This window comes from Neolamprologus multifasciatus, chromosome 5, assembly GCF_963576455.1.
Source record: "Neolamprologus multifasciatus chromosome 5, fNeoMul1.2, whole genome shotgun sequence".
Classification (NCBI taxonomy): Eukaryota; Metazoa; Chordata; class Actinopteri; order Cichliformes; family Cichlidae; genus Neolamprologus; species Neolamprologus multifasciatus.
Genome location: NC_140443.1, coordinates 20,618,495 through 20,640,921, shown reverse-complemented (window position 1 = coordinate 20,640,921; position 22,427 = coordinate 20,618,495). Strand labels below are relative to the sequence as shown.

The 22,427-nt window shown below is 40.6% G+C and overlaps 1 protein-coding gene across 1 annotated transcript in view; it reads left to right on the top strand.

Moving 5' to 3' along the window:
* The window catches only part of LOC146518539 (potassium voltage-gated channel subfamily B member 1-like), a 45,142-nt gene that overhangs the window by 1,530 nt on the left and 21,185 nt on the right, over window positions 1–22,427 (top strand). The gene's annotated exons all lie outside the window — the stretch shown is intronic.

The following is a 22,427-nucleotide window of genomic DNA, read 5'->3' as shown; positions in this document are numbered from 1 at the left end:
AGTGGGTATACTGAGAGATTGTGTCATTAGCAAACAGCCAGCAAGGCTTCTGGCGCTTAAGTTTTAGATAATCGTATATCCATATTTTGATCCTGACGACTGAGGTTTAAATTTAGAAATCTTCTAAAGACCAAAACAACAACAAACCAAAAAAAGAGAGGACGTGGATTCCAGTTTAACATCCAGAAGCTGGCGTACATCTCTGGTTTGATCTAATGTCTGACTTTCTTTTGACCTGAACCAGGGCTTTTAAGCTGTCACTTCCCGCAGCAGGGCAGAAAGAATGAGCGATGGATAGAGAAAAAGGCGTTGTTGTGCTCAAGGTGAACTTCAAAACTGTCTGCAAAGTTGCTTATTCATCACTCTCTATTCAATTAGTATAGCTGTGGAAACTAATTTTGTTAGCTGTTCTCTGATCAATAATCTAATGCCAACCAGGTGCGCTTTCCTTGGAGAAAGCGCCGGATGCTGTGTTCTCCGGTGAGTCAATTAAACCTCCTTTTGTCTTTTAGCATGAAAACATGACAACTTTCATTATTCCCCTTCACAGGTTCCACTCTAGTGTCTCCCGCGGTAATTACTGAATGTTTGTTTTAAATGGCAACAAAGAGGATGAAGAGTTTCATCAATGTCATAACTGCGAGAAGCCTCCATGTGCACATTATGTATTTTTAGACATCATCACACAACACCTCCTCCTTCCCACTGTCACCCCTCTTGGCTTTATTAGCCACCTCTGTCTCATTTCCAGTTCAGTATTCAATCTTCCAGCTCATTAACAGGCTCACAACACAGTGCAGGAACAAGAGAAGTGCGCTCCTCTGGATCGATGGATGTTGTCGTGTTAACAACTTTTTTAAGTGAACCAACTCGCCAAAGATGTGACTGACTCAGTATTCAGAGTAAATGTTAAAAACAAAGCCGGTTCCATGTTAAAGTATGGGTTTTTGTGGATTCTGCAAATTCCTGTTTAGTGTCTATTTCATTACTAAACAGGGTGAAAAGGAGGTTTTTCCAGACTGAATTTACTTCCTCTTTTGTGTCATCTCAAAATGCCTGAAATATATCTGGAAGACAGGAGAATGCCTCCCCTATGGAACAGCACGCTAAGTATTTTAGATACAAAAGATCTCATGGCAATATCATTACTCAAAGAAATCTCAAACACCTCTTTGAAACAGGGGTTCCTGCATAATTTATGTAACTCGTCTATTCAAAGAACCTATATCTCTGACCTTGAATTTCTGAAGCTCCTAATTATTTGTCTCTAATATTCAGCCACATTGCTCAAAGAAATTATGTCCCATTATGACACCACCCTCCTTTTCTATGCCAGACGTTCTGTCAACACTGGAACAAGCAAGCATTCTTTGTTCTTCATGTCAAATCCCTTTAACAATGCAGTTTAAACAGATCATGTTTGAAAACACAATAAAATCTTCCTATCTCCAATGAAATGTTTGTCACTGAGGGTGTTATAATTTTAGTGTCTGGCCACATATTTGTGGTGATGGCAAAATCTGTAAAGATCTACCAAGTTCATTTTGATGAGTAGCAATTTCTTTCTTTATTTATTTACAGGTGATATTAACAGCCTTCCCCGACTCACCAGTTTAGCAGGCACTCTTTGTTAAATGTTCACATAGAAACATTTCAATATTTATTAGCACCACCCTTTACAATTATTGTTGAGACTGCAGTATTTAATTAGAACTGAAAGCCATGTTAAAATATCACAACCTCAGCAACTGCAAAATCATTTTTTACATTTACATTTTTACCTGTGATTACTTATTAAAATAGTTTGTTCCCATTTCTTCAGATGACTCTATGTAAAATGCCAAATATCACAGTTTGACAGGCGTAAAATGGCGTATTTGCACCAACAAGGTGATTGCCAAAGAGTTATTATCCAAAACTGTGGCATATCTCAGCATGGTGTGCAGTGTTGAGAAACCTAGACAAATGGAGGACAAAAGAAGAAGTGGCAGGGCTAAAAAATCGAACAAAAAAAAAAGACCAAGAGGAGATGAACAGTATATGAAAGTCATGTCCTTAAGAAAATATCCAGCAAAGACCTGACATGGAACCTGAAAGATACACCTGACCCTTCAGCTGATCATCTACTGTTCAGTGAAGCCTCATCAGAAATGTTCTCAGTGGAAGGGCAGCTGCCAAGAAGCCATTCTTAAGGAAGAGAAACAGGTAGAAAAGGCTGAGGTATGCTGCATTACACAGGACCGCACTGCGGAGTAAGAAACCCAAATTTCAAATTTCATTGTACAGAGGAGGTCAGGAGAGAGAGATGTTTAACAGCAAGTGTCTACAGCCATCTGTTAAACATAGCGGGTGAAAATATAACAACTAAACTAAAAGAGCGACTCAAAGAACTAAATAAAAATGAGCTACCAGCCTTATATGTTATATTCCACACCTTGTGAATGTAAACAAATTTAACAGGTTTTATTAATATGTTAATACATGGAATAATAAACTTGACCACAGGGAGACTAAATGTGAAAATAAATGATTGAGTCTGAATAAACTGAATCAGCTTCTATTCACTGCTAGTTATAAAACAGAGATCAGAAGCATGACCAAATACTAATTGTTTACATTGCAAATTCACACATTACAAATTCATGATAAGCTTGTGACATTGTCCACAGCACAATTATTTATGAATAATCAGTTCAATTTGGCATTCGCGTGAAATATTTGAAAACTATTATAAACAGGTTTCAAAAAACATTTTAAGAAGCATCATTTCCAGCTCATGTATTGCCTCTAGGTTCTTTACATGCATTACTGTACTTTTCAACACTGGTACATGACCGTTTTCCACTAAGGCTGTGCCATCGTGCTTGAATTTATTACACAGCCCAATAGTTTGAAATAGGTGGATAATTTATGTCCTTCCGTGCTTATACTAGTATATAGCACTGAGGTAAACACATAAGAACTGTACATGATGAAGACTGTATATACAATTATGGGGCCCCGAAACATTTGAAGGAAAGCAGCTAGAGGGTAGTGGGTGTTGGTGAGACAAATAGAGGCTTTACCTTATGGGGTCTACAGTACTTTAATATGGGAAAGAGAAAAGTCCTCCCCCCCCCCCCCCCCCCCCCCCCCAGAAAAGTCCAACTGAGGCTAAATAGCAGCCATTAAATGCAATCTTGTTCCTAAAGCTTAATTGAAAAGTTGCATCAGTGAAGTGGCTAGTTCCCAAACACATACTCTGCCTCATTTATTTTTCAGTGCTGATAAATTTTTTATTGCACATTAACAATGCTTGACTTAATGCCAGAGGGACAAGGTGTGATTCAAAATGTCTATAGCTCCAGATATCTTCATTCTGGGCCTTTTGGAGTTATAACCACCCCCGAGGTTATAACTCTTTCCCCCATTTTTCATATCAAAGCAGTGAAGGACACATGCAGCACTTCATAGTTTGCACTCATGTTTGGGAGAGTTATGAATAGATTTGCAAACACTCAAGTCTGGATTTGTAATTGGTCCATCCTAAACATAAACTCTCCAGTAATCATTCCATCAGTAACAGATAAGCTCTTGTTGATACAGGCAAGAGTATACCGAATGTTGTAATATTTATAGTAGTGTGGCCTGGTGGCATGAAAGAGTAAGCAGCTGTGAATGAAATCAGGCTATGTAATACTGCAGATCCCAGCATGCTTCTGTTGCTCAGCTCTCCCCAAGGTACAGTTCAGTCTCAGAGGAATCATGGCCAATCAATAAATCACTAAGTCAGGATTTGGCATCAAGCAGGCCTTACTCTAAACCGTGAAACGGTTTTCTGAACATTTTGAGTATTTATCTCAAGCAAATTTAATTGTTTGTTAATTAATTGAATTCTTACTAAGTAGTTAGAAATAATTTAAAAAAACATTTGAAATGCCTTATTTTTATTTGAATCTGCAAGCAACAGGCCAACTTTAAGCAGTATCAGAAGGCAAACATATATACTGTAAGCATAGACAGAGCTATGTTAGCTACCTAGCTTGGTTAGCTTGTGCTAATGCTAGTGCTGATCTAATTATTGCTAGCAAAAACACAATAAATAATGATAGAATTTCACTACAGCAGCCTTCTTGAACTGCTTATACAGTTGGACACATAAGTCATAGGAAACCATAGCTTTTTTCTCCAATAGTTGTTTTTAAAAATACTCCAAAAGGCACCAGCACCACAAACATGTTCAAGAGGTCAAATTTAGCAACAGTTAGCGTTTAGCTACCTACTCGTGTCAGCATCCACTATCATTCAGTTTGGGCATTTTGATATGGGAGCAAGCTTGTAGTGGCCGTTCGAGGAACTGTACTTTCAGCCACTTGTTAAGGGTACAGAGGAGGTTGTTAAATGTCGTCTTTGTGGAGGACAGAGTCAAAGAATATTTCATAAACCATAATGATTATTTTCACATTTAATGCGAGCAGCTGCCGATAGCTGATGCCAGGTTAAATTTCATTAAAAAAAAAATTGGGGCACATAAAATTTTCCCAAAACAGACTTTTTTTGACACTCGCACACTTGAAATGTAAGTCCCTGTCTTCTCAGCGCCTTTAGTGTTGCCTCTGTACCCACTGAAGCTGTGGACCAGAACAAGATACTGAGCAATAAAAACTGACACTTCTTTCTTTTGCCTCAGCAGAGGCTATTTGAACTAATTGCATGGAAACATCTCCTCCCAGTGAGCCAGAGACAACCATGACTAGAGGCATTTAACCGAACTTCTTAGCACACATCAGATATGCCCGACTTACTTCTCTGTAAGCACTTTGCTGTGCTGTTTGTGAAGTCTGAGATCACTCTGTGTGTCTGAGGCTATTGGCTCAGAGCACTGTGCTCTATTACCTGCTGCATATTCACCCGACACGGCTCGCCAGATGACTTTTTGTATGGATGGGAGGAAATCAGTGGCAAATACATTAAGATATGAAGTATACTGAATTTATTTAAGAAACGCTCTAGGAAAGCCTAAGATGTATGACTTCCCAAGGGCCATTGTCTGCTGATACTGTTGCTCTGCATGAGGGAATTCACTCCATTTCCAGTAGTGTGTCACAGGGAGCGCAGGAGGATCAGAAGAGATGTGGCAGTACAGTAACGGTGACTCTGTTGTTGTTTTCAGCAGGAGCTTTGTAATGGAACAGAGAGCCGCCTCTGTCTCTGTGCAGCGCTTTCTCGCCCTACCTTGCTCGTGCTGTTTCTGTGTGTAAATATATGCTTAAAATCACGCTTAGAGCTATAGAACAGTCTGCATTTTATGAGTTGCTTTCTGGAGTCGTTGCAGAGTGAAGCAGCTCTTCCATTGTGCTTAGGTGAGCTTTCAATAGCCATAAATCAATGGTGCACAGTTTCACAGCTGCCAGGCTGATTGCAGTGCCATATAGCATCAACTGGGATAACACAGAGTCACAAGGCATATAAGCAATTGTTATTGTGCAAACTATAAACAAAGATTGAAAGGATGCTATAACTGTATAACTTTTATTTGTGTAGATGGAAATAGATAATATCTCACAATCACACATTTAGGAAAATTCCTCTTAAAACTGGTGCCACAACACTAAGATAGAGTGATGTACATTTTTGTGCTCCCTTAGAAGGACAGGCTCTAATTAAGCTGTGCTCTAAACTTAGGCATCAGCATTATTGATCTATAACAAGCCTTTGATGCTGTTTGATCAGCTGGAAGAAATTCACCTTAGGAAGTAATTGTCCCATCAGAGTGGCTGCTAATCTATAGAGAAGATCTGCCCATCTGTGAGCCGCAGAGATGTGGATTAAATTGTTTGTGTAGTGGTCGCAGTGTGTTCCATATGCATCTTCTGTGGTAGCCTGAATGATTTAACAGAGACTTCAAAGCATTATGTTGCAAGTAGCACTTCCTCATTGCATAAGAGCTAAGGTTTAGTTATGGTGATTCTTGAAAGCTTTGTTACTACTTTCTAGCATAACAAAGTTGAGATCTTGAAGAACTGCACTGTTCATGGAAGGAAAACCACGTTTCAAGGAGCGGAGCTTCTATAAATGGCTTCCCTCATTGATGAAGGTGCTGTGTTTCCAACATGGACACGCTGCTCAATTTGCCTGCCAGTAACTGTCTTCTCCTTCTGGACCTCTTTTATGGTTGGCTAATTATGTGACTATACAAATCACTCTGTGCACAAGGCTGCTATGCATTAGCTAGTTTGTCCCATGCACTGGTTCATATATGTTTTCTATCTGAGGTAATGACATGTAAACCAGCAAAATTCGTGTCACGAGCTGACAGCAGCCGTAAGATTTCACACAATATGTTAATGAGTTCATTTAGAAACTCTGGTTAATTAAACACCTCTGGCATACGCTCGGTGTCTTCCTCGGCTCTACTCATTATAAGTTTGGGTTTTTTCCCATATTTATGCATCGCATGACTGGGTGTGAATGAAAGGTTGATAATTGCTAATCAGTGCTTGCTCATTACCATCAACAGTTGCAGCTACAGCCACCTGTATTCAGTTGAAAAGCTTTAAACGCCCATTGTACACCAGCAGCTTTTTCCTGTCAGCCAAAAATAAACACTCGGTTGGGAAACAATGAGCCAGGCGTTTGGTGAAGGGCAAATGAAGAAGAGCGAATATTAGACAGAAACACGACTTCATCGGTGTCTGCTGAGAACTGGTGGCTGAAAATTTTCTACATTAGCTCACAAGGCATTTCATTTTCAGTAAAAGCAATTCTTGACCACATGCCATACGGCTGAGAGCGGCTGGCCCGGGCTCGAGTCCGACCCTTTGCCTCATGTCTTCCCCCCTCTCTCTTTGACCCTGCTTTCCTGTCCTCTTTTCACTGCATCTATCAAATAAAGCTGAAAAAGTAAAAATAATAATTTTCGTGGGATATAATAATTCAGTGAAGTGAGCAGGTAGAGTTAATAAATATTGTATTTCAGTAAAGGAAAGAGTGCTTCCTCCTACTTTTAGGAAGAAGTAGGCAAATGAAGGCTTCTGAAAGCTTTCAGTACTGGTTTCCATGGAGGGAGGTGATCTACTACGCTACATTAGCTTATCACACAAACCAGCTGGGGCTCACACACACATACACCACACAGTCTAACTATATAGTATGTCTTTTTGTTAGACCTGCAAAAAGCCATGTTTTATTTTTAGTACAATGCCTTAGCTTATTTTTCGCATGCTCCTCGCTGATGTAACTGGGTTTGTAGCTGTAGCAGTGAAGTTTTCACTGATGCTAACATTTAAAAGGTGACAGGTCAATAGCAATGGCATGGAGGCATGACTACTTTATTGCAGAACTTCATTCATTATTCAGGCAGACTTGTCAGTAAGAGAACATCACTCAAGAAGATGCAGAGTGGTGTGGGGACCTGTGATACAACAGAACTTTCCAGAGAGTTGGATGTTTGAACCCAAACTAATTTCCTGCTACAGCTTTTTTTTTACGCTACACTTGCCAGTGAGGTTTTCATTGCTCCCTTGGCGGGCTGTGATTGAAAAGGTCAGTTTCTAGCCACCTTCTAAGAAAAGACTGGCTAATGTCATGAAATTCTGTTGTCAGTCCAGTGCATTTTTTGTTTTTTTGACAGCAGATATATTTCCTGTGGAGCTTAAACCTGTGTAATCCGTCTCTGAGGCATTACAGACTGTTCTTTATATGACGCTCTTTGATGTTAATCCTCTGCCTTCATCCTAACTGAAGTGCTACACGTGTGTTAACTCACTCCTGTTCAGGTGGTGACAGCAGAAGGAAAAAATGGTTTGTGCATTTCATCCTCAAGCACTTAGCTTTCAAACAAATGGTAAAGAAGCACAATGAAGTAACAAGGACGTTCAGGGCTCATCTGATTGGATGTCAGCATGACTTTCTGAGATGGTTTTATGGGATTCTGTTTTGACAGCTGCAGGATCCAGAAGAGAAACCTCCCCAGTGTTGTGTTTCTAGAAACTAGCCTCAATACTAAAGCTGCAAATGTGTAACTTAACCCAAGAAGTTAACATGTTGTTATTATAAGGACATTTTGATGTGGTGATCTTTTACACGTAACCTGCCAAGGGACTGGAGATATAAATCAGCTTTAAACTCTGGGACAAAACATTAAATGTCCCTTTATTCAATGAAACCAATATATTTTGTTAATTAACAGCTGTAAGTATTAACATCCACAGCTAAGCCCATAAACTGTAATCTAAATTTGGTGTGGTATGCCAAGTTTAGTTATAGCCCACTGATGGCTCTAAAAATTGTTGCACATTACAAAAAACAATCATTTATGTCCTGAGGTGCATAAAAAGCTGATGATTGGTCTAGCAGTGGGTTACATTAATATGAACTCAGGACAAGATGAGGTCTCAGACTAGAAGTATGCGTTTTTAGTGAAAAGCCCATTGTCACAGCTTTTCATTGACAACTTATACGGTTGCTCTCTGACAACAACAGGATGTGCATTTCCCATACAAAAGCTTACTCGATGTCTTTTTTCTGGTATTAAAAAAATATGTTTCATGTGTATCTACGCGTACTGTATTTTTCTGTCTCACTGTGCGCTGCTCTGGACTGTCACAGTACAAAATGAGGGCAAAATAAACCTGCGATATGCTTTCATACACTCCAAAAATATTTATGCCCAAAATGCAGACTTCAAATAATTTGTTTACATATATTTTTTCCATGTAATTTTGTTAGCACAGTGTAAAATATTAAAAATTACGGAATCGGATCATCAGATTAAATATATTTGTTGGGTACAGATTCAGTTTATATCAAGCATATTTTCCTTAATGATTAATTATTTGAATAAATAAACCATCAATTTCTTTATATTATACTTAAATGATTGTTTTATGCATATGAGGGCTTATAATTAATTTTTGTGTGTGCGTATGTCTAATATTCAGTGCTGGAATAGTACAAACCCTCCTTCATACGTTGTTTTAATCAATGTAACATTTACACTTAATGCCCTGCAGAACCTTCACTTAGCCTGAATTTTCCTTCAGGAACAGTGATGCTGTCTTCATGTTGGATCTCTTGGCAAGTGTTTAATTCTTGAGAAAAAAAGAACGACTCTTCCTAAATGATTTATTCTCAGTGAAAGAGCAGATAGAGAAATGTAGTGTAATTACACTCCTGCGGTTTACTGCTGTGCTGAGCTGAGCGTACGGTATCTTTGGAGTAATGCTTATCTCCTGTAGGTTTCCTATTTAAGATGAGACAGGTCACATGATACGCAGGGGTAGACAAGGTTCAGCACACACACTCAAATCAGCTTCTTCCTTCTAGGTCCATTAGCTTATTGTTGTGTGTGCCTGTCATGACAAGATATGCCGTGGAAGAAGAAAGTGTAATGTTGTGCTGAATGACAATAAAGGCTGTGCTTAAAGTGTTTTCACAAAAACAAACCAGCCTCTGAAAGACAGCATGTAAAAAAATTCAAACCGCTGCAAACAACAAAGTTCACATTTCCTTGGAATAAAATGCAGTCGTGGTATTTGAAGTTCCTCATCTTTGAAGGCAGGAGTAAATCCACGTGCACACTGCTGCTCGCAGCAACTTGCAGCCTGAGAAACAGTAATTACCTGAACTTGATACAGAACACCTAAAAGCTCCATGAACAAATGGTCAACGACAGGGTTGAATTAACAAAAGATCACCTCCAGTGTCTTGCTGTGGGGCATCACTCTACTGCAGTATGCAGGCTGAGTTAAATAAACGACTCAAGTTACAGATGTGCCGAGCATATCACCTTGCATCATTTTGGCAGGTTCTTGTGCATAAAACAAACATCCTGATGTGAAATACAGTTTCTAAATGAACTGATGCACATGATAAAGCAGAGGGGAGGAAATTAAGGCTGTAAACATGATGTGATGGAGATAAAATAGCTATCGAGTGACAAGAGAGAGCAAAGTGACTAGAAAAAGCACAGCAAACACAGGAACATTTACACTCTCATTTTACAGCTAGAGCTGTGTCCATGCGGCTTTTAAGCCAAAGCTTTTGCTCTGCTTGTCTGTCACGTGAGGACGGTTCATTGAGCCCCCTCATGAGGTGTTTGCTTGGCTTCTGAGCCTTTATATGGGAAACGTAGCTCTTCAGGTCTGACTGGTTTCAGTGGAAATGATGCAAGAGATTTTCCGGGTGGCCCTGTTGTCACAGATTAAGCCGGGAAATGGACATTATGTCTTTGTTCTGTTTTGCTTTTGTGTGTGTTTGTTGATCTCATCACCCCTCTGTCTGTTTGGACTTTAAAGGTTGCACATTAGCCTGTGTGTTGGCAAAAGTTGTGTAGCCTACTCTATCGAGAGAGAAACTGTCTTGGAGAGTTGAGTTCGATTTTTGAATCAATGCAGCCTCCTACTCCCTTTCACTCTTATGGAACAAAATAACTCATTCAAACAGAGGGAAGGCAGAAAACCCTGCCTGTATATGTTTGTTTTGGGGTGTTTTTAAAAGCAAAAGCTAAAACGAAAAACACACACAATTAATTTGCACGAGAAAGCGTGACGTAGTATTTTTACACTTTTATCCCCTGAGGAGATGTGCTGTGTTGTTAATAACAGAGTTTACCCAAAGACATTTAGAAGAACACTGCAGCAGTGAATCAGTTCTTTGTGCAGGGTGTTGCCCACCCTAATGAGCCATCGCTCGCACAAAGTTATGAAGCCACCTCAGACTGGCATCCAGCCCAGCCCCACCAGATTTCCTACCTTAGCACGGTAATGACACTCTGCTCCCAAGGGGCTTCTATAAATAAATGCACTGTCACACACATGTAGACACAGACGCGCAGGTACACAAACACACATACGTACACATTTTGCCATCTTGTCACCGGCTTTCTGTTTCAGCCTGTTATTTTCAGCCTGTTATTTTCACACTCATTCCCCCCATGAAACACACGCACACTCATATCTTTAAATAGACACATTGATGTTGTAATTTAGTTGATTGTTTGTGACAGACTGGAACCCTTTTTTTCTCTTTTTTTTATACTGGGCAACATTGAGCTATTTGGAAGTCATCGAATTTCACCGTGAGCAGGCTGTCAGATTCAGAAGAATGCTTCATGTCTAAATCAGCAGAACGTACAGCAGAGGTGTTCTTTGATACCGAGGCGAAGACAAAAAGGGAGTGTGAGGGGGGGTAAGACAGGCTGACGCTCAGCTGATTGGTGTAATAGCGCGGTGCCTGAAGACGGAAAATGGTCTGAAGGTGGTGTTTTACAGTGCTCTTTACTTGCTCACACTTTGTGTAAAGGAAAGAAGTTTAACAAAATGTAATTTTATTTGGGTGCTGCAGACAGTCCCCCAAACAGTGCTGCAGACTGTTTGGGGGACTGTTCCAACTTAACATCCACATTAAGTCAGGACCAAAGGTTTCCCAGCAGAGCATTGTTATTCACTTCAACTGTCAGTGGTTTTAATGTAGTGGCTGCTCTGCGTCACTGTATAGCGTGTGGGTGTGTGAAGATTTTCTGGGTCAACAAAGTTGTAGCTGATTTTGCCTCTATTTTTTTAAAGGGATATAATGGTATATTTTTCCGCATGAGAGTAAGTTTTGGTTCTGCTGCCAATCATCTGTGTGCTTTATCCTCTGGGCTTCAAAGTAAAGTTGTCATCCAATGAAGCAAATGGGAAAACAGATGCACTCCTAGGCCTGACAGTCAAATAGTGAGAGAGAGCAAAAGTCAGTTCAAAATATGCTCAATCCAAAGTGAACACATGGTTAAGTGAAAAAGGATCAAAGGCCACATCCCTGTGGTATTTGTATGCTAATATTGATGGTAATTATGTAAGACTCCTGTGGTGTGCTGACTGAAGAGGAACTAATGCTGTAATTACATTCAAGAGTAGCGCTTCAGGTAGCAGAGTAGTGCAGACGAGCCATACGAGCCTCGGGACAACATCATAGTGGTACGTGACTGCCAGGATAACACAGAGGAGGTCCTTGGGGAGCAGCTGAAAGCAGTGCACCTCCCCGGGTAGCTCACATGAAACCCTGTAGCCACTCAGCACATCGAATTACTGGCATGCACGGGTTTCTCATTAATTTGCATCCATGCGAATTTAACTGCTGTCCTTAGCATACCGCACCGTAAGAACCACTGAAGCTGACAGTCAGTGCCGAGTAGGTGGATTGTGTGAGTTTCAGTCACTATCCCACTAATCTCCAGGCAGCAGTCCCAGGAGTCCCTGTTTTCTTCAGTCCACTGCCAGAGCCGCAGCCTACTCGCTGTTCTCATTTCTCGTCCCTCCACCTACCAGACACCAGTCAGAAGCACATCAGCTTACCTCTGTCTGGTGTGTGATATAGGCCACATATATAGGCATATTGGTCTTAAGTGGGCCAAGGAGGAGAGGAGAGGATCAGCTGATGGTCTGTTACTAATACTATGTGCCAGCTGTCTCTATTTTCTCTTTTAATCTTTTGTAAAACCTACTTTAATGGCTTCTTTTTATTCCATCAACTGTATGTAAAAGATGGAAGGAGTCCGATTATATTGAAGTCCAAGACAAAAATACCTAATTACTTATGATATATTTTGTGGCCACAAAACCAGCAGGTGATGTCACGGTAACTGTGTCCATCTTTTATAATCTGTGTTGCTCTCTTTATGGTTATGAACATTACTTACTGCATGACATGTATCTAAAGCTTCAGGTTTAAACTCCTCATCACAGGACATTCATCATCATTATTGCCTACCTCAGGCAGCATCCTCTTCCATGTGAACAGGAGCTAAGACTGAATGGCTCCTGTGAAAACTGAGCAGCTGTGATGTAAATTGAAAGAGTTAGTGATCTGTGGGAAACATGACTCCCTTGTTGTTAACACATTTGTGGTTCCAGATGCAGCTCTCTCTGGATCCAAACACAAACTGAGCTTAGAAGATCATATTAGCATGAACCCGAGGAGGGGAGCGCTAAGGTGGAATTGATTTATTTACCCCTGGCCCATCTCAAGTTTTCTGTATATGCTTAGCATTATTCTTTTTTTTTTTAAATATGTGTTGTTTAGAGTTAGATTGTATTCAGTTCTCGACAAAACCTAATTTCTCAAGTACCTTTTATCAGCCTTTTGATAGAGTTTGATTTTGTTTAATTTTCATATAGGACTTTGTTATAGAAGTCTGCTGATTTTCTTTTTGAAGGTTTCTTTTCAAATGGCCTTTCAAACCTGTTTTCTTTCTCAGGTTTTTCCCTTTGGCATCTAAAATATCCACAAAGTCTTTTTACCTTTTGGGACTTGCTACAGTCGTCAGAGAGGCCGATCTCACTCCCAGCACCCTTTCGCTGCTTTTCCACGGACAGATTTGAACAAATGTCACACAGCAGTCGGGGTCATTCTGTGAAAAGAAAATCATGGAGGACTGAGTCTGTGTGCTGCGCTGGTGAATATCTTGTGGTAGCCCCTCCCACACCTGCTCAGCGAAAAAGGAAAACTGAGACATTCCCTTGTCAGGATCAGTGTTGGTCAAGTTACTTGAAAAAAGTCATTAGTAACTAATTACTGATTACTTCCCCAAAAAAGTAATCCCGTTACTTTACTGATTACTTATTTTCAAAAGTAATTAATTACTTAGTTACTTTTAATCTTTTCGTTTTAATCTTTTAACTTTATGCATCAAGCAAAAATGAAATTATATGCACCATTCTCTGACTTGAAGAAATTAGTTTAACATTTAAACCTATTTTCTGCACGTTCCAGCACATAAAATAAAATATTTGTGTTTACACTCAGTCTTTCAAATAGATGCAAGTAAAACACAGCAGAAAATAAATAAAGTCAAAGACTAGCGGTCCTTTTGCTCTATTTTCACCTGTAAAGCAGGAGCGGGGTAGGCGGAGGTTTGCCCTGGACGCTAATGTTTTTTTCACTTTTTATGGAATCAAACTCAAAGTAAGGTCAGTACTTCCAAGCTTTAAACGCTGCACGCTCATACTCTCTACTGCACTCGATATATTATCGATTGTTGATCTGCACACAGCTGTTGTAACTGTCATGAGACATTCTCGCAAAGAAATCACGGTTTTAGTAACACAGTAACGCAGCGTTCCTACGGGAAAGTAACGGTAATCTAATTACCATTTTTGCGATAGTAATCCCTTACTTTACTCGTTACTTTTAAAAAGTAATCAGATTACAGTAACACATTACTGCCCATCTCTGATCAGGATGCCTATGCCTGACAGTTACCATCCTTTTTTTATGTGTACTCATTTATGTGCTGTGAAAGGTCATATTTTAACTGTAAACTGACTGAGTACTGTTAGTGATTCAAGTAACCAACAAACAAGGGAAAGTGAGTGAGAACAAACACAAACAGTGGTTTCATCATTGACTGGCTTGTCTTTACAACACCGCCATCCTTCCCACCATCTTTAGTGAACTTGCATTCAATATTGCCGTAGCCGGTGCACCAAATATGCCTTTTCTGATGGCTGAGGCATTAGTCAATAAAAGTTCTAAGGCTTGAGCTGCAAAATGTTTCAATTGTCACAAGGTCTGCATGCAGACATGCACCTGCATTTGCAGATTTGGCAAAACCCACATCGCTTCAGCTTCTGTCGTTAATCATCACCAGGATTGTGCAGTTGTGACTGGTGAGTCAAATAAATAATAAGCACCCTCATGTTTAAAGGAGTTAATATTGACAGACTTCATCCTCGGTCTTTCCCATATGAGACAAAGTGATGCTGACAAAGACAGCATGTCCAAACTATTTATATCTTATTATGCTTATGTAATACCATTCCTCCTGTGGTCAGTCCAGAGGGTTTTTGAGCAGGACGGGACTTTAAGAAAATGAGATGAAAAGGGCTGCTTATTAGAGCCTCTTCATCAAACCTCTATCAAGATCAAAATCAGTATTAGATGGAAATCCCAGGGCAACCTTGGCTCTTTGGATAAGGCCAACAACAGTTTTGCCAAATCTCTAAGGATTTGCCTTCTAATCTGAGTGTGATCTCACACTTCCTGAGTCTAATGCCAAAAGGGATTACGGAAATGCTCGCTCGCTGTAGAACATACACTATTTAAGAGAACATAATCAAAGAGAAGGATGGTGACACATGGTGGTACCGGACTGCTAACAGACATAACTTTCTGTCAAGTGAAAATTATTACAGAATTGTTTGACTTATTTTCGATATAGTACATAGTCTGGTTACGTGGTCACATGGGAGACTTGAGCTGAAATCCTGAAAGATCAGCTGAAGTGATTATTTAGGAAGTGAGCTTTTGAAGAAAGGAAAGTGATTGTCATCTAAATGATTTAAGAGTAACCACAGAAAAATATAATCGCAGTGAATTGTTTTTACCTTTAGAACTGGGAATAATTAAATTAAGAGGGATAATTGCTAGTTAAATGGTCATAGAGAAAGTGCTGGCGCTGTTGTTTGGAGTGTCATTAAAATCTGGCTAACATTCAGCTACAGCTTTGTTGGATGGTTTCACCTAAGAGAAATTTTTATTGACTGACAAATGAATCACCACAAAAAGGATAAATAAAAAAAAGCATGTTTGTTTTTTTCACTTGGATATTTCATTGACATCAAAGTGTGGAGTCACAGCAACACAGCCGGTTGGACGGCTGTGAAAATGCTCCAGACTCCAAAAGTAGGGGTGAGAGGAACTCTGCGACTGTCGGGAAACTCTGCATCTGCTCTTTAATAAATTAACCAAAACAGTAGTTGGTAGACAGGACAGCAGCTGTACTCGCAGCAGAAGAGGCAGATTAGTAGTGAGAAGGATAACAGCTGCAAATTAAAACAGCTCCCTGATTGATTTCTTTCATAATAGGAAGCACTGTGACTGCCCATCAGACAGGCAATAAAGTGGTGTTTACTCAGCCTGAAGTAAAGTTTGATCAGTAAGAGGGACTGTGTGTCTGTGGCGACTTACAGGAGGTGATATCATGCAGGTAAGCTGAGAATCAGCTGATATGGGTGGTAATGGAGGTCAAACGGATCTTTTATAAGAAAGTTGTCTTGATGAGAGGGTCAGGTGGGACAGCAGAAGACTCGTTCACTGTGTTTTAATCTGAGGTCAGAATCTCCATGTATGGCAGCGACTGGCTGGGCCGGCATGCTTGACTGTCGGCCAGTTTACAGCAGGCTGGATGGATGGCAGTGTGTGGAGCATCATCCAGCAGTCTGACATGTGTTTAGCCTCTTATTCAGTGAGTGGAGCTTTCTTCTTGAGCATGATGCGTAGGAAACTAAAGTTAGGGTTCACACCTATGAGACAATAGTGTACTTTTTTTTAAAAGAATGGCATGGTTAAATTATAGCTACTCATTTCTTACAGGCTTTTCTCACTCGGTTGCTGTCCAGTATCTCCGCCCCATGATGCCAGCGATGGCACCAGCATTAAAAACATTCTTTAATTTAGAGTTTTGTTCCACTTGCAAATCATTGTCTCTGTCATTTCAACTTTATACAACTGGGATGCACAGCCCGACTGAAAATCAGCAGTCTGCTACAGTCCATGTTGGCTTGGCAGCTTTTTCTGACATTACTTATTCTTATGGGTATTTCATGAATGAGGACCTATCGTGCTAATTTTCAGCTCCATATTTTTGTTATTGGACCCAGAATTGAAAATAACCTTTATCTCATTCTGTGCCTAGGTGCGTCCACTCAGTTCACCTCTGAAATAAGCTGTTTAGCTTCTCTCCCCTTAAGCCAACTGTCCAATTAGTGTAATGGGATGATTGCCTGCTGATTGGCTGAACATCAGGTGGGTGGAATTTCTGTGCTTCCAGAGGTGTTTGCCTGAGATTAATTTCTAAAAGATATTTTCTCTCCCTGACATCATACAGAGCCAGGAGTAGAAAAAAGTCTGGAGACAGAGCTTCTGACTCACAGGGAGGACTTTTTGCGCTGAGCACATCATTTGAAACTTTGGTCATGTGTAATATGAGCAGCCATCACCAGTAAAAACGGGAATGGTTAATAGATCTCCTTTAAGGGGAAAAAAAAGCTATATATTAAACATTTAAAGCTACGTTTAACACACTAAGATAGTTTTTTGTTTTAAGAAGTGTACACACAGCCTGGGACAATTCAAAAATTGTATTAAGAATGATACATTAGTAACATATTTGCATTAAAAGCATCTTGGCTCCCTGTGAGACGGCTTTCAGAGGAGTCAAATCAATTTTCTTCTCCACAGAGAATTTAGCATTTTTTGTGTGCTTCCTCTAAAAAGGGGTCTAAGCTTGATGCAGGTGGGTTTTTTTTTTTTTATCTTTTATTGCTAACATAACAGCAGCACAGTGAGGTTCTCTGAAACTGACTTGATACAAGCTCAATAATCCAAGTAAGGAAATCCAAAAAGTCGAGTCTGTTCAATCTTGAAATACAGTTTTTAGTGGAAAAATCTGTTCATCACTCAGCGTCTCACTGAAAATGCTGCGACTAGATAAACAGCAGTAACTTCCTGGGCTCCCCTTAAATTATTATATAAGAATGTAAGAATAAGCTAAGAATATTATTGATTAGAGTCAGCACGAGTAACTGTATACACTGAAAGACCGTAGTAGTATTCTTCTTGCTGAGCTGACACCATTATGTTTATGAATACACATTCCTGTGTGTGTGTGTGTGTGTGTGTGTGTGTGTGTGTGTGTGTGTGTGTGTGTGTGTGTGTGTGTGAATAATCTACTGATTATTATGAAAACAAACTGATTGTTAAGGTCTGTGTTGATGATAGTATTGATACTTCTGCTTGTACTATTATACTACTGCTATTCTATACAGTATAGTAATTATACATCAAACCTGCACAATGAGAAATCTCTGAGCTGTTTTGCATTGACTGCTGCATCTGTTTTATTTACAGCCTATGGCACATTTAAACAACAGAAGTTGAACCAAACTGCTTTAGAGACAGACACATGTATACTCCAGATCTTTGAAAAAACCCACTTTGAAATACATGGAAAGCTGAAAGGTGTGTTTGGTTGTATTAGGTATTGTGGAAAGAGAAAATCACAGTGGTCGTTAAAATGTGTTCTGAATATTTGCAGATTGATGATGATTCATCCCATGAATCATGGCACACTGCTCTCCCCTACATAAGCTGCCTTTATAAGTTCAAAGTATCGGTATGTTGGTATCTGCATACTGACCCTGTATTTACTTGGTATTGGAACCATATTTTAACAGCACTAGACATTCAGTGTAGAAATTTTTAAAACTGGAACAAAATAATGTTGTGGGTTTTTTATATTGCTCAACTAAATGATCCAATAATCTAATAAATTCAAATTTTCGTAGAATTTGCACAGCATGCCTGGAGCTTTTTTTTTCTAGCCGCCTACTTAAATGTCGGAAATTGAACAGAAATAAGAGTTTTTTTACCCTTTGTAATTTAATTTGTGTAATATAAAGGATATTGGATATGGTCTTCAGAGAATCTAGTCTTACTGGCTTCTCAAACAGCTTTACACTGCAAGCCACATTCATGCACTCATGCAAAGCTTTGTCTACCACACACATAGAAATAGAACATTGCTGGTCACAAGCCAGTGTACTCCTAGTGTCAGGCCTAAGCCCTGATAAATTGAGGGGCTTGCATCAGGAAGGACCTTTGCCATTGGTACTGGTGACCAGTGAGGCGGAGTTGGAAAGAAGAGAGAGAAGAAGAGGGCAAAGGTGCGTTCAGAGTCAGGGAAAGAAGAGGAAAGGTGGGAACATGGAGGTGAGAGTAGGGACGTTGCATGTAGGGACTATGACTGGCAAAGAGGGAGAGCTGGCTGAAGAGAGGCAAGGCTAAGATAATTTGGACGGTGGGCTCGGATATATTTCCCATGTTTTTCAACGATCGACACTTCAGCTGAGGTGGCGTGTTTTTTTTCTCTTCGTCTGGCTGTATTGGCCGGGCCAATAGGACCCCTGACGGATATTAACGCTTAGGTACTGTGTGTGAACGCTCTTTCACTTTGCCATAACTTTTGTGGGAGAGAGTGGTTTCGGCCATACTTTTGAAATGGCATCCCACCCAGACACAGGGAGCGAGGGAGACGGCTGCGACTCGGATGCTGAAGCTCCCAGCCTGACAAAGTACATCATCCCTCGCCCTACCCCTCATGACCTCAATCTTAAGGTGGAAAGCTTGCAAGAAGAGGTGGAGAAACTGCGAGTCTGCTTGCACGATTCGCTGGAGCTACAAAAGAGCCTTCTGAAGCACTTGGATGATGGCGCGAGAGGGGAACCAGGGGAGCAAACATCTCCTCAGAGAACCCCCAACCCAGTGGCTTTCTCCACACCATTCACACAGAAAGGGATTAACACAGAGCCCCCTCCACTTCTCCAGCGTCAGTTGGCGGAACTCTGCAATACATCGAGGATGATTAGCCAAGATTGACACTGGTGAAGACGCAGGAGTCTTCCACCAGTGAACGTTCAGCCATTTTACTCCTGGGACTCCACATCTCCTTCAGGGCACCGGACTTCGGCTCAGGAGAGCCTGGATGAGACTGAAACGTTGGAACAGCCCTCATTCCCGAGTTCAGGGGATATCGAAGCAGGCGGGCACCCCACTGAGGGTGCCTCTGAGTCGCCACCGGCTGAGGGGGAACACTATCGTTTGAGACCCCACCGGTGCCCCAGAATCACTGAGGGTTGGACTGCTACCAGGTGGACTAACCGTCATCATACAGACAGAGTCATTGTTGACTGAGGGTTGGTTTCATACATGTACATGCTGTAATTGTTCTGTTCATAAGGGGTGATTACTTGTTCTGTTCCACTGAGCCCTCATCATCGTGGCCCGTGAGAGCCTTTGTTTGGTTTTCTGTTGTACCGATTTGAGTGACCGGTTGTGTTGTATGTCTGACTGTTTCCCTTGTCTATGACCATCTCTGGAAGATGGATTGGCAGTAATACTGCATGTTCTGTATTGTTTGCTTCAAGCTCTAAGTTTGTTTATTGACTGTGCCAATGCTGTAAGGTAAGGGTGTCTAACAATTCCTCCACAACCTGCTTACTACCTAATGTAACTATGTATAGTGAAAAGGGGTAGCGGGAGGGGGGTCACCTGGGTCCGGCTGAGGACAGCCTGCTAATTGCCGGGGGGGTGATGTAACAACCCTTTTGGGTTATAGCACCACTAGGGGGGGTTGTCCAACTCTTGTAGTAGCTATGGGGGTCTCCTAGTGGGTGTATGTTGTTAATGGCAGCCATTCCATGCTGCTCATGTTCCATTCTCCAAGAAAGCACCTTACTGTTGTAACAAGCTGGCGCTGGCGATACCAATCCCCGCGCATGTATGCTCGGACGAGTACAGCTGAGGAGACCTGGCATTATAAAGTGTAATGTTGCTGACGGCGAATAAAGGTCTGTTATTGGATTTAACCGACTGGCTTCGGGTTATTCAGCTAACCCCCACACCACACGCTCGCTGGACCTGCTAGCCGCTCCTTCCTCGCCAGACTGCTGTTACAGTGTGCAGAGGAAGAATAGTGTACAAGTTGGACATATAATGTTAAAAATTGAGCTGCCAGGCAGAAGGAAAAGAGGAAGACCAGAGAGAAAGGTTCATGGATGTAATGAATGAGGAAGAAAGCAGAAAGTTAATGTGAATGAAGAAGATTGGATTAGCAGATGATTGGCTGTGGCAATCCTAAAAGGAGCAGCCAAAAGAAAAAGACAAATCTTGGCCATGATGATCTTTGACATGTAGTGTAGATTTCTGTACCTCTAAGCTCGTTAGATTTGATTTATAAATCATTTTGAAATGACCGATTTGTTTTAAAAATCCTGAGTGCCAAACAAACTCCTTTGAGCCTCCTGAACACATCTTAATAGAAACATGTCAGCCAGTGCTGTAAATCGCACTGTAGTGTCTCCTGTTTGTTTCAGTGTGATAACCTGCCCCCTGGCCTCTGTTTTTTTTCCATGTCCTCTTTTTTATGAATAGCTGCATGTGTTATGCAAATTCTTAAAAGCCTCGAGTCACCATGGAAACTATCAGCTGGGTTGTACGCTGAAGTGCTGCAGTTTCCTCATGAGGATATCTGGGTACAACTGTGCTGCTGTCCTGGCATTTGTGTTCTTATAACTATGTTATAAATACAAGGCGGGGATAATTCTGCACGTAGCAGATGTACAGGATGTGCAGATGTGCAGTGATGTTTTCCCTCTTTACTGTTTGTACATGATGACTATTAATCTAATCTTTCCTTTTCCTGTGTTTTTTTTTAAATAATCAGTGTCCAAATCCTGGTCCAGTGATTCAGACAGATCACATGCAGTTGCCTGCCTTTGTTTGCACTCACCATATGCTGTGGCAGACAGCTGGCCATGCATCTCTGTCTCATTAAAATCTCTGTCCACTCCTGTTACAGCATTATTGAATGGCCACGCAGCCCTGATGTGCAGAAATCTACCATTCTCCTATATCACTGTAAATACAGTAGTTTTATAGCTTACTGGATGTAAGTATCCTTTGCTCCTGCCATTTTCTCCTGTTCTTTTTCAGCCTGCATTGAAAGGCTCCATCACAAAGTCAGATGTAATGAACGTTTTATTTTTGTATCCCAGGCCTCTAAGCTCTGAACTAATGTTCATTTTAAAGGTTAGATCCCTCTAAACTGTTCCTATGGTAAATGTCAGGCTCTCAGTTCTTTCTTTCTTTAAGTTGCCCGTTATTGCACAACTTCTTTTTAACATTTCACTGAGGTATTTAGGAAAATAGGTCACTTCCAAAGTTTCCCTTCTGCCTGTTGCCTTAGGGCTCCTTAGTGCCTGTACATCTCAGCTGCATGCATTATACACCATACACTGCACTTCAAACATCTTTTTTTGCTGGTTCCTTTCTACATTATGTATTTCTGACTTCATTTTACCATTTTACCACGGAGAACGAGCAGGTGCCTCGGAGTGCTGTTACCTCAGCTGGACAGAAATGAGCAGCTTGACACTGACACAGAAGCCTTACTGTATGAACACGAGACACACTGCTGAGGTCAACTGTAGTCACGAAGGAAATCTCTTGGTCTGCCTTTCCACTCTTCTAATCCTTTAGGAGGAGACACTGGCTGGTGTACAGCAGGAGTTTCATCTGTACGGAAAGGAAAATAGATGTTTTTATGATGCACTTTGCATCTGTGTAAAGTATGTAGGATGTAAGATCTTAGATCCTTATGAGGGCAGTTAATATTATTCAACTAATAAAACACTAGGTGTTCCCCCACAGCAATAGAGGAAAAAAGTCCAAGGTGGAATCTGCCACTCACTATACGCATATACTATATTACACTTATATATGCTATATATATATATATATATATATATATATATATATATATATATATATATATATATATATATATATATATATATATTAGGGGTGCAACGATACTCGTATCGATATTGAACCGTTCGATACAGTGC